The following is an 18,602-nucleotide window of genomic DNA, read 5'->3' as shown; positions in this document are numbered from 1 at the left end:
TTGATGACGTCACTCTGATGAAACGTGTAGAGTGGAGCTACGACACACGCGTGTCACCATTTGGATTCAGGTATCAATACAAACAGCACTGTTATTTGTCATTTTAAAAGTAAAACATGCATAATGTACTTTAATAACGTGGTTTTAAATGATTTTACAGTATTGGGGGCACTTCCTTTTTTTGGGCCTTCCCCGTATGTGTTTGAGGGACAGATATCTGGAAGAGATTTGTGAACAGTATACAGCCTCATTGTACATTTACCTAAGGCTTAGGGCCGGGTCACACAGCGAGGCGCGGCGAGGCGTCTCCGACTTGCCTCGCCGCGACCTGCGGGGACCTCAGCGGCGACTTGCAGAGGACTTCTGTATAGAAGTCAATGCAAGTCGCCCCCGAAGTCGCCCAGAAGTAGTACAGGAACCTTTTTTCTGAGTCGGAGCGACTCGAGTCGCTCCTCTCAGAACGGTTCCATTGTACAGAACGGGGGCGACTTGCGGGAGCGGGAGCGAGGCGAGGCGAGTCGTGTCGCCTCGCCTCGCATCGCCTCGCTGTGTGAACCGGCCCTTAGGGAACTGAGCTTCTCCAGTTAACAGCCTACTGTACCCCTTCTTTCAGTTGGATGCTCCCTCGGTGGAGGACTGGGTGATATGCCCATAGTGACCACTCTGGCAAAGAGGGTCACTGTCTTCTGATAAAATGCTTGATGTTCCGAGTGGTGTGTTGTAAGGATTTCTGCACATGAGTTCTGCAGGAGACTCACATTTTGTTGGTGCACTTTATTCACGATTTATGGACTTCTTTAATTATTAAGTTATTTCAGGACTGTTTTTGGCACTTCAGCACTTTAAAGTTCTAAACCCAGGAGCCTACATTCCCTATATCTGGTCTCCCACAGTACACAGAACATGGAAATGCAATTATTTTAGTAAATACAAAAAATGCTAAATACCTTTTCTCATCAGCAGTATATAGCAGTCTTGTGACTTCTATTAGTGTCTTGTTAAAGCTTGTAGAAGTTTTCGTTCCACTCTGACTGTCCTATGAAGCTGCAGGACCCCTGACCTTCTGTCTGGACGGTGCTGATTGGCCCTGTGCCGATCACATGCACCCTCCTAAGAAATAAAAAGCTCTCTATCAATACACACCAAACTGAGCATGTGCAGAGTGACTCCATGGGCTCTTTACTATCAGGAGGTGGACTGGGGACAGTGGAAGAAGGAGGGAATCAAAGGAGAAAGAATCAAACAGCATTTTTACACAATGTAGTGGATTAACCCTTTAGGTTCCACAGTGAGTATAACAAGCAATGCTGTACTGCATACACAGACTGATTTTACTGTTGTGGGTTTATTAACACTTTAAGTTCTTTTTTGCACACATTGATTTCCATAATTGCAGAGTGAGTGTTCATATTTTTGCACAGAAGCACTTTATGCAACCTATGCTTTAGTTCTTTTTTTAAATCACATTATTTATTTTTATCTGTTAGTTTAGCGCCACACTTTATATATTTTATTAATCTTAGAATTACCAAGTTTCAATAAAAGGACAAAAGCACTAAAAAAAGAAAACTGCTGCAGCCACCACTGGTTACATTTATTGGTTAATCCCCTCTAGCATTCTCTAGAATTGTTTCAATATATCTCTTGTTACAAAGACATATGTGTTTCCTATGCTCCCCAGCTCCATCTAGTGGCCATAATACAACATTTTACTGCTGCCCATAATAAAAGAACATTCATTTAAAAGAGAAAATAACCTAAAGCCCCATACACACTATCAGATTTTCTGCAGATTTTTTCCTTCAGATTTACCAAAACCATATAATATGAGGTCAAACTTTAGGAGTTTCAATTTGTGTGCAATCAGGCAGGCCCTTGAACGAGATGGTTTTGGTAAATCTGAAGGAAAAAAATCAGCAGAAAATCTGATAGTGTGTATGGGGCTTTAAGGTTTGACCTCCTATTATATGGTTTTGGTAAATCTGAAGGAAAAACTGATAGTGTGTATGGGGCTTAAAGAACATTCAGTTTTGCCCAATTCCCACAGATGAAAGTACCTGCAGGATTGTTAGACAAATGGCACTTAAACCTTTTACTCTAAATAGATCATAGGCATGCGCACAGGGTGTGCCGGATGTGCCTGGGCACACCCTAATCACCTAGTGCACATTAGCATTATCGCTCTGTGTAGCAACGGGGAAATGGGAAAGATCTCCCTTTCACCGGCTATGCCATAAGAGAATTATTTACATGCTTCTCTTTCACTGTGCTGGCAGGGAGGTCAATGTGCCATAGCCATATATACAGCATATAGACACATACACACACACACACATGTGTGTTTGAGCTTTGGGGTGCACACCCATGAAACAGATATTGGGTAAGTTATAGCAGACCTTCAGTCATTTTTTTTTCAACTTTCCATCTATTAAATCCTCTGCCCCTGTTGTTTTAACTTTGGATAGTAATGCCCTGTACACACAGTCGGAAATTCCGACGGAAAAGGTCCGATCGGATTATATTGTCATAAAATCCGATCATGTGTGGGCTCTATCGGACTTTTTCCGTCGGAAATTCTGATGGAAAAAAATTTGAGAGCAGGATCTCAAATTTTCTGACAAAAAAATCAGATCGGAGGTAGAGAATGCCGATCAAAGTGCCACGCATGCTCCAATCAAATTACGAGACCAAAGCTATTGGCTACTAGCCTCAACATAGTCCCATTGTAACGAACAAACGTCATCACGTTCCGAACGATCGGATTTTCCTACAACTTTGTCCAACTGTGTGTATGCAACACCAGTTTAGGACAAAATCCGTCTGAAAAAATTCAGACGGATTTTATTGTCGAAATGTCCGATCGTGTGTACAGGGCATAAAACATTTTATTTTTCTGCCAGTAAATACCTTATAAAGCCGACTTCCTGTTTCTTGTCTGGTCATTAGCCTAGGCTTATATTGTGTAATTATTCCTGCTCTACCACGTATAAGGAGATGGGACTGCTGCAGGCACCGAATGTGGGTCAAACCGTACCCACCAAAGAGTGAAATGTGTAAGAAAGCGGTGCTTTTCGTTTTTAGGAACAGCGCAGCACCACTTTTTTACACATAGCCTAGGCTTATGACATCATGCACAGCTCTCTCTCTCGAGAAACGGAGGGGGGAATGAGTCATAAGAGGGTGCATGAGAGCTGCAGAGCAGAGGTGTGTCTGTGTAAATCCAGGAAGTGAACACACAGCAGCTTCAGCTGCCCACAGTTAAAATGGATGCAGCCAGACTCAGTGGAAGGAGATTTCTGAAGCATATTTGACGAGTACAGAATCACAGTATATATAAAATAATATGCACAGTGGTTGGAGGGAAGCTTCAGAATGGCAAAGGTGCTTTCATTACAAATTACGTGAGCAGCCTGCAGTTCTTTACTCTTTAGTTTGTCAGTTGTATTCCTGAGCGGAGTTCTCCCTTAATGAGGTTCAATGTATTTCTGTCTGGAAATGGATCTGGTACGTTCCTGTTTATGAACACAGAAAGATGGTCATAGTCCAGCACAGATACAACAAAAAATAGATTTCCTGTTTGCCGCTTATGCAAATGTGATTCTCCTGCCTGAATCTGTCCCTTATTTCTATTTAACTTAACAAGTTGTGCTAAGCCGGCTCATAAATTACACTGAATGGGGATTTTATAGCAAGCGTTGTATGAATGCCGAAGCTGTGTTGTGATATTTAATTGCAGATGGGTAGTGGAAGTTCACCAGAGCCATCTCTATATCTATTAATGCCCTGCTGCTGCATACTTATACATTATCAAAGCTGCTAATATTCCAGGTCACATAAGGTCTATCTCCTACCGTGTCAGGAAATGCTAATAGCTTGTTTTGCTGCGTTTTATGGATGGCCGTATAGAGTGTACATTTGTCGCGGTGGTTGGTAGAGGTGTGGTCCCTCAAACAGGAGAGAAAAAACACCACAAGGACATCGGGAGTTCAGAAAAAAAATAAAAATAATACTTCACGGGCCCGCTTACACTATTGCATTGTGGTAATGCAACACATGGCAATGCCCATTACATGTCTTGCTGCATTGGGGTGCCTATAAAAAGAAAGTAGGCCATGTCTGTTTTTTTTTTTACTTGAGTGTGTAAGAAGACCATTATTTTTAATAATCTTTTATGAGCTTTAACATGGAAATGTCATTTTCACTATTTCCATTCCCTTAAGTCGAATTCGTTTTAACCACTTCAGCCCAGGCAGGATTTACCCCCTTCCTGACCAAAGCACTTTTTTTTGCGATTCGGCACTGCGTCACTTTGACTGACAATTGCGCGGTCGTGCGACATTGCACCCAAACAAAATCGACATCCTTTTTTTTCCCACAAATAGAGCTTTGTACGCCCATTTGCCCAGCTATGCCAACGTATATCGTCGTGCGTTGGTCGGCATGTGGTTAATACGGTGCTGTAATTTGGTCCATTTTATATGCAATGCTTAGATCATGTTACGTTGCACCCAAACACAATTTTTATCATTTTTTTCCCCCACAAACAGATTTCTTTTGGTGGTATTTGATCACCTCTGCAGTTTTTATTTTTTGCGCTATAAACAAAAAAATAGTGACAATTTTTGAAAAAAAAGCAATATTTTTACTTTTTGCTATAATAAATATCCCCAAAAATATATATATGAAAAAACTAATTTCTTTCTCGGTTTAGGCCGATATGTATTCTTCTACATAAAATCACAATAAGCGTATATTGATTGGTTTGCACAAAAGTTATAGCACCTACAAAATAGGGCATAGATTTATGGAATTTTTATAATTTTTTTATTGTGACTGCGACATTATGGCGGACACATCGGACATTTTTGACACATTTTTGGGACCATTGTCATTTATACAGCAATCAGTGCTATTTAAATGCACTGATTCCTGTGTAAATGACACTGGCAGTGAAGGGGTTAACCACTAGGGGGCAGTGTAGGGGTTATGTGTGACGTTATGTGTTTTTTTTTATTGTATGGGGGCGTGGCCTGGCATGTGACGTCACTGATCGTCTTTCCCTCTAAAAGGGAACAGACGATCGGTGACAGCCACACTAGGAAGCACGGGGAGAGGTTTGTTTACACAGACCTCTCCTCGTTGTTCAGCTCTGTGACCTGATCGCGGGACACCAGCGGCGATCGGGTCCGTTGGTCCCGCGGCCACGGTCACGGAGCTCAGGACCGGGTCGGGAGCGCACCGCCGGTGGCGCGCTCCTGACCCACAGCTGGGTACTTAAAGAGCAACGTACCGGTACATGCTTGTGCCCAGCCGTGCCATTCTGCCGACGTATATGTGCAAGAGGCGGTCCTTAAGCAGTTAAATAATAACTACCCCCACCCCACACCCCCAAAAAAAATGATGAAATTTGTTCCTGTGTAAATGACACTGGCAGTGAAGGAGTTAACCACTAGGGGGCAGTGTAGGGGTTATGTGTGACGTTATGTGTTTTTTTTTATTGTAGGGGGGCGTGGCCTGGCATGTGACATCACTGATCGTCTTTCCCTATAAAAGGGAACAGACGATTGGTGACAGCCACACTAGGAAGCACGGGGAGAGGTTTGTTTACACAGACCTCTCCTTGTTCTTCAGCTCTGGTCCCGCGGCCACAGTCACGGAGCTCAGGACCGGGTTGGGGCTACCCACGGCTGGGCACTTAAAGAGCCACATACAGGTACGTGCTTGTGCCCAGCCGTGCCATTCTGCCGACGTATATCGGCGTGAGGCACTCCTTAAGTGGTTAAGCATGACATGTTAGGTATCTATTTACTCGGCGTAACATCATCTTTCACATTACACAAAAAAAATTGGCTAACTACTGTTTTGTTATTTTTTAATTAATGCATTTTTTTTCCCAAAAAAAAGCACGTTTGAAAAATTGTTGCACAAATACAGCGTGACCTAAAAAGTTGCAACAACCGCCATTTTATTCCCTAGGGTCTCTGCTTAAAAAAAAAAAACATATATATGTTTGGGGTTTCTGAGTAATTTTCTAGGAAAAAAAAATGATGATTTTGTTCCATGTAGGAGAGGAGTGCCAGAATAGACCCGGTATGGAAGTGGTTAAATTCACATTCCTTTAACTTTTATATCTGAAAGTCCTGCCTTCCATTTATTTATTTTTTCCAGAATATAAAACCTATAGACGTATCAGGTCATGCCTAGCTGCCTTCCAGAATAAGAGATCTGTTTAGAACGGTGCCCGGGTGTGCCCTGTCAAAACACGTGCAATGTTTTGTGGTATAGAAGATCAAGCGTGGGATGTTTAATGAGCCAATTAGTGGAATCAGAACTATCACCTCCGACTTCGTTTGTTATTTTCTTTCCTGGCGTTGTGACATTAATTGGAGCAGCTTTGATGAAAATTATAAGGGAGGGAGGTCAGGAATATTTTAAATGATTAAGGGGGAATGTGAAATGTTTTTTGTATATATTTTCATTATATGTTATGTTCAGGAATAAAAAAATAAATAAATGAAATTGTTTACAGACAGCTGAATATGAGCCTCCAAGTGATTTTTCTACTATGCAGTGAACAGCATTCAGAAATTGATCTCCTGCTATTCAGGTTTAGGTATAAAACACAAACACAGATCCTAATAAATCTGAGGAAGAAAAAGGGTTTATGATCATGGATGGAAACTTCTCAATTGTAAGTGGATGGGGTTAAACACAGAGGTGCCATGCAATGGCAGCACCATATGTAGGAAGGTAGTAGGTGAAAGTGGTTGTAAAACTCAAGACATGAAATATGAACAAAGCACATCCTTCTATAGTGTGTACTTATTACAATTAAGAGCGGCAAGTGTCATTTCTGTCTGCTGCTTCATTCCTCTGCTATTAGTATGAATCACTTCTGACAAGTTTTCCTGACACCAAGAGAAAAATGGTGACAGAGGAGGGAGCTCCAGAAGAGTGACAGCCTCAGCTGTGTTCCTGTGTGCTGTGTGAAGGGGGGTGTGTCCTCTCAGAGCTCTTCTCACTGAGCTCCGCAGTGTAACTTCAGCTCTCCGTTGCTCTTTTTCTGATAGCTCAGACAAGTTTTATAAATTCTGGACTTTGAATGGCTGTAGAGAAGAGAATGTAGCAGATAAATAGGTACAAATCATGTAGGAGGATTTGTGTCAACTGAGGCCAGTCACTTCACTGGGTATATGTGAGGGTTTACAATCACTTTATATAAGATTAGGTGTCAAAAAGATACACCATATTATCTAAAGTATTGGGACACATGCCTTTACATGCACATGAACTTTAATGGCATCCCAGTCTTAGTCTGTAGGGTTCAATATTGAGTTGGCCCACCCTTTGCAGCTATAACAGCTTCAAATCTTCTGGGAAGGCTGTCCACAAGGTTTAGGAGTGTGTCTATGGAAATGTTTGACTATTCTTCTAGAAGTGCATTTGTGAGGTCAGGCTCTGATGTTGGACCAGAAGGCCTGGCTCACAGTCTCCACTCTAATTCATCCAAAGGTGTTCTATATGGTTGAGGTCAGGACTCTGTGCAGGCAAGTCAAGCTCCTCCACCCCAAACTCGCTCATTCCTGTCTTTATGGTCCAAATCATTTGGTGGAAGGGGGATTATGATGGGGGGTTGTTTTTCAGGGGTTGGGCTTGGCCCCTTAGTTCCGGTGAAGGGAACTCTTAAGGCGTCAGCATACCAAGACATTCTGGACAATTTCATGCTCCCAACTTTGTGGGAACAGTTTGAGGATGGCCCCTTCCTGTTCCAACATGACTGCCCACCAGTGCACAAAGAAAGGTCCATAAACACATGGATGAGCATGTTTGGGGTGGAAGAATTTGACTGGCCTGCACAGATTTCTGACCTCAACCTGATAGAACACCTTTGGGATGAATTAGAGCGGAGACAGCGAGCCAGGCCTTCTCATCCAACATCATTGCCTGACTTCACAAATGCGCCTCTGGAAGAATGATCAAACATTCCCATAGACACACTGCTAAACCTTGTGGACAGCCTTCCCAGAAGAGTTGAAGCTGTTATAGCTACAAAGGGTGGGCCAACTCAATATTGAACCCTACGGACTAAGACTGGGATGCCATTAAAGTTCATGTGCGTGTAAAGGCAGGTGTCCCAATACTTTTTGTAATATAGTGTATATCACACAGTGCACACATTCACCGATCAGCCATAACTTTATGACCACCCCTCTAATATTGAGTAGGCCCCCATTCTTGCTGCCAAAACAGCCCTGACCCATTGAGACATGAACTCCACTAGACCTCTAAAGGTATGCTGTGATATCTGACACAAAGACAGATGTTTTGAAAGAGAAGTGTGGGATTATCATAGTAACTTAGGTGGATGCAGCATCTGTCCCCTGAACTGAAGGATCAAACACCACTGATCACTCAGTTCTTGGGCTTCAGTGAGCAATGAGCAGTGACTTTAAGTCACCGACTCTCTGCTCTGCCCCTCCAGCGCTCACTGGAAGGCTGGGCTTTGGAGGGGGAGGGAGGCTGGCTCAGCCTCCCAGCAGCTCGAGGAGAAGCTGAGCCAACTGCCGGTCCAGGTTTCTGGGTGGATCCAAGAGGACTTTAGCCATCTGTTGGCTGAAAATGGGCCACAGGACTATAGAACAAAGTGCACTCAGGTGACCCACAGAAGAAGTAGGACCAATAGAGCTTTGGCCCTACTTCTCCTTTAAGTCCTGTAAGTTGCAAGGTGGGGCCTCCATGAATCAGACTTGTTTTTCAGCACATCCCACAGATATTGGATTGAGATCTGGAGAGTTTGAAGACCAAGTCAACACCTCAAACTCATTGTTGTGTTCCTCAAATCATTCTGGAAGAATTTTTTCAGCGTGGTAGGGCGCAATATCCTGTCACCACTTATATCAGAGAATACCTTTCCAATGAAGGGGTTTACTTGGTCAGCATTAATGTTTAGGTAGGTGGTATGTGTGAAGCAACAAGCACATTATTGGGAGGAGCTAAGGTTTTTACCCAGCAGAACATTTCCCAAAGCATCACACTGCCTCCGCCGGCTTGTCTTCCTATATTGCATCCTGGCGCCATCTCTTCCACAGCTAAGCGACAAACACACACGGTCATCCACATGATGTAAAAGAAAATGTGATTCATCAGACAAAACCATCTTCTTCCATTGCTCCGTGGTCCAGTTCTGATGTTCATGTGCCCATTGTTAGTTATGACTAAGCAGCAGGGAAGGTGTGAAACGCGTTAGCTGTGCTGTATTTGTACGCCCATTGATGTATGGATTGTCGTTTTTCTATCATGGATCCATAAAGGTGATTTTATGGGAGTGAGGCCATCCAGACTTTTCACTTTATGCCCATTGTAAGCACTTGTGGACATGGATCAGTATGGGCACCCTGACTGGTCTGAGGCTGCACAGCCCCATACACAATAAACAGCTATGCTCTGTGTGTTCTGACACCTTACTATTAGATCCAGCATGAACTTTTTCAGCAATTTAAGCTACAATTCTATTGTATCGGGCTACACAGGCCAGCCTTTGCTCCCCACATGCATAAATAAACCTTGGTTGCCAAACATTGGTTTGCCAGTTTTCCTTCTTCTGACCACGTTTGGTAGGTCCTGCCCACTCTATTGCTCTGTGGTCCAGTTCTGATGCTTAAATTCCCATTGTAATCAATTTTGACTGTGGGCACAGGTCAGCATGGGCACCCTGACCAGTCTGTGGCTACTCAGCCCCATACACCACAAACTGCGGTGCCCATTTTTTCTGCATTTAACACATCAACTTCAGTGACAACATGTTTACTTACTGCTTAACCAGTTCCGGACTGCCCCATAGCAGATTTACTGCTACAGGGTAGGGTGGCCCTCCTGTGCAGAATTGCGTATATATATATATATATATATATATATATATATATATATATATATATATACACGATTCTGCACTTCCGCCTACAGAACGCACACCACAGAAGCGGATCTGCAGGTCCTGGGCACTGAATGTCCACCAGCATTCGCCGATAGTCAGGCAGAGACTCAGAATGGAGCTTTGCCTATGTAAACAAGGCAGATCACCTTTCTGACAGGAGGGAAGGGATGGATTTTGTGTCCCTGCAAAGGGTGGTAGCAGGATGGTATGTTATAAGAATTAGAATATACAGCTACATTTTTAAAAAAATATCATATTCAGTGTATATACAACAGTGCTTTGAAAAAGTATCTGAAAAATTTGGAGTGCATTTCTATTCAGCCCCCTTTACTCTGATACCCATAACTAAAATCTAGTGGAACCACTTGCCTTCAGAAGTCACCTACTTAGTGAATAGAGTCCACCTGTGTGTAATTTAATCTCAGTATAAATACAGCTGTTCTGTGAACTCCTCAGAGGTTTGTTAGAGAACCTTAGTGAACAAACAGCATCATGAAGGCCAAGGAACACACCAGACAGGTCAGGGATAAAGTTGTAGAGAAGTTTAAAGCAGGGTTAGGTTATAAAAAAAAAATATCTCAAGCTTTGAACATCTCACGGATGGCTGTTCAATTCATCATCTGAAAATGGAAAGAGTATGGCACAACTGCAAGCCTACCGAGACATGGCCGTCCACCTAACCTGACAGGCTGGGCAAGGAGAACATTAATCAGAGAAGAAGCCAAGAGGCCCATGGGAACTCTGGAGGAGCTGCAGAGATTCACAGCTTAGGTGGGAGAAACTGTCCACAAGACAACTATTAGTCGTGTATTCCACAAACCTGGCCTTTATGGAAGAATGGGAAGAAGAAAGCCATAAGAAGTCCTGTTTGCAGTTTGTGAGAAGCCATGTGGTGGACACAGCAAACATGTGGAAGAAGGTGCTCTGGTCAGATGAGACCAAAAATGACCTTTTTGGCATAAAAGCAAAACGCTATGTGTGGGGGAAAACTAACACTGCACATCACCCTGAACACACCATCCCCACCGTGAAACATGGTGGTGGCAGCATCATGTTGAGGGGATGCTTTTCTTTAGCAGAGGCAGGGAAGCTGGTCAGAGTTGATGAGAAGATGGATGGAGCCAAATACAGGACAATCTTAGAAGAAAACCTGTCTGTAAAAGACTTGAGAGTGGGGTGGAGGTTCACCTTCCAGCAGGACAACGACCCTAAACATACAGCCAGAGCTACAATGGAATGGTTGATATCAAAGCATATTTATGTGTTAGAATGGCCCAGTCAAAGTCCAGACCTAATTCCAACTGAGAATCTGAGAATTATATATATATATATATATATATATATATATATATATATATATATATATATATATATATATATATATATATATAGATAGATAGATATATAGAGAAATATATCTGTGTATATATATATATATATATATATTTATATATATATATATATATATATATATATATATATATATATATATATATATATATATATAATATATTATATATTATATATATTATTTTATTTTATTTTGTGGCAGCTTTAATTTTATAATAAAAAATTAGGAGATATCCATTACCATTTACCACCAAATGAAGGTTCAATTTGTCCAGAAAAAAAACGCGGTATAATTCACCTGATACACTAAGTAGATGTAATGATAAGCACAGTTTTCCTAACAGGTGTTAAGATTCGTTTTACCTTTGTCATGAAGGTTTAATGAATACAGAAGCATATTAATTAATGTATTTTATATCCGTACGCTTTAAAAATGTAAATAGTACTTCACCAGGCCTGTTGAGTCGTGGACACTTGCAGTATGGGCTGAAAGGGAAAATATCTGTTAATACTGGTAGGTTCAATGAGAGCCACTGTGTATTAGGGGAAACCTTGGTCCCGCCATATGTACGGAGCCTTGTAGGTGGTAGAGGGCCGACAAAAGTAATAGTGTATCTTCCAGCTATTTATTTAGCTAAAGAACCTTGTCTATTTATTTAGGGCGAGTGAGTAAGGATGCATTCGCAAAGTGATGAAAGCCATTCCTGAAAAGCAGTACTGTATTAACAAAAAGTTTTATTCTTTATTTATTTATTTTTTACAAGTCCTTTTTATTTTGTTTTTACTTTTTATTTTATTTTTTTCACTATAACAAGTTAAATAGACAGATATCATGAAAAATTTCCAGAAACCTATTTGACAATCCACAGGCAACTTCCGTCCTCAAGACACGGCGGCTAGCAAAGCGAAAAAAAAAAAAGTTGCGTCTGTTCAGGTTTTAAAGCGGAGATACGTCTGTAACAGACTCAAAATAAACATTTTACTCCAAAAACCGATTGCTTCTAAGAGCGGGGCCAGAGTCAGCGTTCTGTTCATATTTTACGTCCTCGTTGACAGACGTTTTTCGCCCTCCTCACCCCCTCTTTCCCCAAAACCAGATGCTTTTATCTGGCCCAAAAAAGACAATATTTTCTGCAGCCAATCGTAGCGGGCCCAGCAGCTTCTAAAATAAACACATACCTGTGCTTAAGTAACGGGGCTAATAGAGCCGCCAGAGAAGCGTGGGGATTAGCACATGAACGCGGGCCAAGAGATGTTTTTCTGCCTGGGTATAATATCCTCTTTTAGGACAGACGTTGGAGGGATAGTGCGAGCTCACACAAGATTAATGTATGTATTGGAACAGACAGAGGCTGCTGTGTGTGTGTGGTACGGGACTACTAATACCTGATAATGTCAATGAGAGGAGCGGGTTTTAGCTTTTGCTAATAAATAAACCATCAGGACCCGTAAAGGTTTAAGGAAAAGTGTTGTTTTGGCCAAACTCAAGGTTCTTAATTTGTTCATTATAGTAATTTATTGATCATAAGGCTGCATGTTCCATGCAAAAAGAAGGGGAACCGTCCAGGCAGTACAGATCGCAGTTCTTTGGTTGCTTGGCATGGCTGCAGAAGCCAATGACTCATGCTCGCCTCTAGTCTCCGGCTAGAAGACGGGAGGTTGTCTAGGTGTTGGGTTGGACATTATTCAGCGTGAGCACCTGGCGGCACAGACCACCCGTACAGACTGGGTACGACTATCCTCCATACAAGGTACATTGTATTAAAATATTTGCTGTCATTAAAGGAGAAGTTCAGCCATAGCTGGCTTGGCTGTAATCCCCCTGTGGATCACAGGAATGCAGTTTGTTCTGCACTCCTGTGACCCGTTTTTAGCAGAGAGTGGGGGGGAAGCCCACTGTCAGCTGGCGTCACAGAGCTGGTGCAGGCTCAGAAAGGATCATGACCATAAGGTCGGGATCTGCCCACATCAGTGGCGGCTGCTCATTAGGGGTGCATGGGCGCCGCCCCCTCTCCCCCAATCCATGTGCCCAGGTCCCCCAATCGACATGCAGAGTGCCAGACACATTTTTTTAGAAGCCTGAGGCTATAATTGGCTTCAAAAAGGGGGGGCTAGGGGCACAGAGCACAGTGCCCTGAGCCCACCCTGTTGTGTGACATTAGCAAATTAATATTCGCTAATATCTTCCTGTTTCTCCTCCCGGCCAATCAAGAAGCCAGTCCTGAGACCCCCATTGGCCAAGAGTCTGAAGGCTCGATTGGCTGGGAGGAGGAGTGACAGCCGGGACCTGGAGGAGACGGAGGGGGGAAGCTGTCGCTGCAGCTGTGACCTGCATGCGGTAAGTGCGGGGCTGACAGGCGCCTGGTGGGAGAGAGGGTGGGCGGTGTTGTCAATGGCGTGCCGTGGTATGCTCCAACGAAGGGGGTGGGTTAGTGTGGGGTGGCGGGCTGGAGTGACGGGGGGGTCTGTGGTCAGGTCTGTTTGCCACCCCCCCGACTAAGGGAGCACCAGCCACCACTGGCCCACATGCCTGGAGCAGCACCCGGGTCAGGCTCTCAGTCCCTCCCGCCCCCCCCCCCCCCCCCACAGCCCAGCACTCCGAGTGTGGGGGGGCAGAGCAGAGCTCTTGACGGACCCTGAGGATTCTTTGGAACCGTGATCATTTAAAAGGTGTTAATTTATTAAGGTCCTACAAAAGCTCCAGAAGAAGCCACAATTGTGGTGAAACATGTTCTTTTGCATTGTGATCACTGAGCTTTGAGAGGAAAAAGAGCAAGGGGACGAGATTTGATATAAAGTAAAAGGTAATTATAAAATTAGTTGGTAAATGTATAAGGGTTTAAATGATTGTAACAGTAGTACATACATAAAAAGGAGATACAAAAATGTAACATTGGTAACAAAAAAATAAGGATTTTTAGGGACTTTATTGAAATCATGTCCTGGTAAAGGTACATGTAATTCCATCCCTAGGGACTTTGAGTGAAACCATGGCCTGGTAAGGTCCTGCGTTTCCATCCCAGTTCATTGAGAAAAAAGAGAGGAGAAAAAGGGGCGGGACTTCGTATGGAGTAAGAAATAGTTGTAAAGTTAATTGGTGAGTATATAGGAATTTAATTGATTGTAACAATAAAACACACATAGAAACCAGGTACAGAGATGTAACATCAATATCATAAGGTACAATATTTAAGCTTATTGATAACATCAATTACTCATACTGAATTAACAATCAAATTCCAAAATTCACCAAAGAAAGGATTAAATAAAATGTTTGACACAGTAAAACCTGCAAGACCTATTGCCTCCCTGGGTCAGTAATTAAAAATGATACAATAATAACTTGAGACTCAAATAAGTGATGGTAGGGACACAGCAGTTTGTAGCTCTACGCGTTTCGTGGCTTTTGAGCCACTCATCAGGAGAAAAGCATGATGAATCTATAGTAAAATAATAATGAATGAGTAATCTAATAAAAAATAATAGGCGACATAAGTATGGAAAGAATGAATGGGCCTTACCCCGAGTATATGTCTACTTGCTCTTATTGTGCTCTTTTTTATATGTAAAATGTTCTTCTCTTTTTAAATATATCTGTTTAATAAAATGTATATTTTCGTAATATCAATTTTTATTGATTGTTTGCACCTTTAAACACCAATCTTGTCTTTGTATCTTTTCAATTTATTTAATCTCCCTGGCAGTACGATTATTTCAGATTTTAGGTGCTAAAAGCGGTACAATTATTTTGCATGAAAATTTGGAATTTTATATTGTAGTCCTGTAATTCTAAGGAATAACCAGAATCTAGCAGACATCCCGGGTATGATAAAGTTTGAAAAATGAAATCATAAATTATAATATAATAAATAACTATAAATAATTGTACCAAATAATAATATAACAATAATAAAAAGTTGCAGAATTGTCACTGTCATTACTTTTCAGTATTTGATGACGGATCTCCCCACAATTCGCTATCCCTCAATTCTGCGAGTGATTCCAATTTATTATCGCTGTTTTCTAGCTGGTCTAAAACCATTTTTGATGTAAATGGACAGTTTTGCTATGGACAATCTCCAGTTTCCAGGCATAAAGAACAGTATTTATAATAAAAAAAACTGCATGCAGGACACTGGGCAGACCACTAGGGACAAAGGGGATGTGAAATAATTATATACAGCAATGTAATCTGTAAGATTACATTATACTGTATGTAACGTGTATGTTTCACTTTTTTGAATTTGGCGCCGTTCTCCATCCCCGTGCATCGCAACGCTCGCAGGGAACGGAGAACGGAGAACGGCTCCGTGATGAATCGAGCGGAGGACGAGCCGCTCGTACAGCGGGGGGACATCGCTGGATCCGAGGGATGAGGTAAGTAAACCTCCTCCTGCATCCAGCGATGCGGTCACGAGTCTGGCTCGGGGTTACCGCTTTTGGTGTAAAACTTCCACCCCGAGCCAGACTCGGGAATACCGCCAGGGGGGTTAAAGGAGGTGGTGTATATAGTGAACGCTGCAACCTCAGATACTAAATTTACAATCGGTTATCAGTGTTAGAGCCAGCGGGGGAAAGAGCTGCATCCACCTAGGTAAATATGATTCTAGAAAAAAAAATTCCCATACTTCTTTTTTTTTCTCAGGTACACTTATCCTTGGAGATGTAAGCCATACATGAAAGACTTTAGAGTAACTTCACTTTTGTTGGGAAAAAAAATCATTCCCCTCTGGGTGATTACTGTATGTGCATTGCAGGGATTATAACAAACGTGTCCACGTGGAAAGTGAACCTGATTGGGAGTGACTTTATTTATCAATCAGGTGATGCACTTGCACTTGATTTCCCCTTGGGAGCATCTCACCAAAAAATACAATTTTGTTACAGTGGATGCTGTGTTATTATAACTAACAATTGCATGGCCGTGCAATGATGTACCAAAATAAAATGGATGTCCCTGTTTTCCCACAAATAGAGCTTTCTTATGGTGGTATTTGATCACCTCTGTGGGTTTTATTTTTTGCGCTATAAAAAAAAAAAAAGACAGACAATTTTGAAAAAAAAAAACTATATTTTTTACTTCTGCTAGAGAACATATCCAATAAAAAATTGAAAAAAAAATCAAATTTCTTCATCAGTTTAGGCAAAAATTTATTCTGCTACATATTTTTGGTTTAAAAAAAAAAATGCCAATAAGTGTATATTGATTGATTTGCGCAAAAGTTAGAGCGTCTACAAACAATAGGATATTTTTATTCATGTATTTGCTAGTTATAGTGGCAATCAGCAGCTTATACTGGGACTGCGATATTGCAGCGGACAATCAGACACTAACTGCCACTTTTTGGGGACCAGTGGCACTAATACAGTAATCAGAGCTAAAAAAAATGCACTGTCACTGTACTAATGACACTGGCTGGGAAGGGGTTAAACATCAGGGGTCAGATCAAAGGGTTAACTGTGTGCCTTGCTAGGTGTTTGTGTACCGTGTGGGAAGTGCTTTTACTAGGGGAAGGCATGGATCCATGTCCCTGCTTTGCACAGGATCAATGCCTTCCCTACTGACAGAACGACGATCTGCCTTGTTTGATCGCTGTTCTTCCTCTGTGTTGGATGATCCATTAATACAGTCTCTGGGCTTGTCACATGCACTTGTCCCGAGTCTCAAATAAGTCCCTTCTTTCTGCCCCCTCCTCCGTTCATAGAAGCTGTACTATAGATTCTTTCAGTGAAAAGCAATATAGAAATGGAGGAGGTGGACCTTTCATTCACCCACCCATTCTCCATTCATAGAGTCCTTTTCATTGACAGAAGCTATAATACAGCTTCTATGAATGGAGGAGGGGGGCAGAAAGGGTAGGCATCTTAAGGAGCTTATGGCACGTCCAGATGTGCTGATTTTTATACAAAAAAAAACCCATTTAACTACAATTAGGCTTTAAACACCATTGAGTGTGAAGTGCTGACTGATGTTCTTTAACTACTTGCGGACCGCCCACCGCACTTATATTGCCAGTGTCATTGGAACAGTGACAGTGCATATTCTTTTAGCACTGATCGCTGTATTAGTGTCACTGGTCCCAAAAAAGTGTCAGTTAGTGTCAGACTGGCCGCCGCTATATGTCGCTAATCGCCGACATTACTAATAAAAAAATATTTTTTTTTTAAATCACATAGTTTGTAGACGCTATAACCTTTGCAAAAACCAATCAATATACATTTATTTTTACCAATAATATGTCACAGATTACATATTGGCCTAAATTTATAAAAAAAAAATGATTTTTTTCTATTTTTCTATTGGATGTGTTTTTTAGCAGAAAGTAGAAAAATATATATATTTTTTCTTTCAAGATTGTCGGTCTTTTTTGTTTATAGCACAAATAATAGAAAACGCAGAGGTGATAAAATACCACCAAAAGAAAGCTCTATTTGCGGGAGGAAAAAAAGTTCAAATTTTATTTGGGTACAGCGTTGCATGAACGTGCAATTGTCAGTTAAAATATCGCAGTGCTATATCACAAGAAATGGCCTGGTTTGAAGGGGGTAAATGTTCTGGAAGTCAAGTGGTTAAGAAGCAGGTGGTCGCTGGCATTCTTAACAACTAGGAAACAGCTGAATGTAAGCAAAACAATTGTCGGCAATAAAAATTGAGAAAAAAAAAACTGCTTGGAGCCTACCCTCATTGCATACCAGACCCTTATCTGAGCATGCAGCCCGACAGGCCAGGAAAGGGAGGGACAAGCGAATGGCCTCCCCCCTTCCTGGACCATACCAAGCCACATGCCCTCAACATGGGGGGGGGGGGTAAAAAAAAAATGCTGGAAACCGGTGCATAGCAGAAGTTAACAGCATTTAGGAGCTTCTGGTAGCTGTCAGCTTTTTTTGCTCCCAAAAACGCTGCTCCTAAAAGCTGAAGCTTGAAAAATGCTTCTAATCTAAATTAGTGTGCATGGACACATAGGATAATGCCCCGTACACACGATCGGAAATTCCCCCAGCAAAAGTCCGATGTGAGCTTTTGGTTTGAAATTCCAACCGTGTATGCTCCATCGGACTTATGCTGGCAGAATTCCACCAGCTAAAGATTGAGAGGTCCTCTATTTTTGCGGTCGGAAAAAGTTCTGCTCGTCTGTACAAGGTCTGACACGCAAAACTCCAACGCAGGCTCAGAAGTATTGAACTTCATTTTCTCGGCTCGTCATAGTGTTGTACATCACCGCGTTCTTGACGGTCGAAAGTTCAGAGAACTTTTGTGTGACCGTGTGTATGCAAGCCAAGCTTGAGCAGAATTCCGTTGGAAAAACCATCCAAGTTT

This window comes from Lithobates pipiens, unplaced genomic scaffold, assembly GCF_037356315.1.
Source record: "Lithobates pipiens isolate NorthernLeopardFrog02 unplaced genomic scaffold, aLitPip1_a1.2 Scaffold_19, whole genome shotgun sequence".
NCBI classification, from domain to species: Eukaryota; Metazoa; Chordata; class Amphibia; order Anura; family Ranidae; genus Lithobates; species Lithobates pipiens.
Note: the sequence above shows the minus strand (reverse complement) of the source record.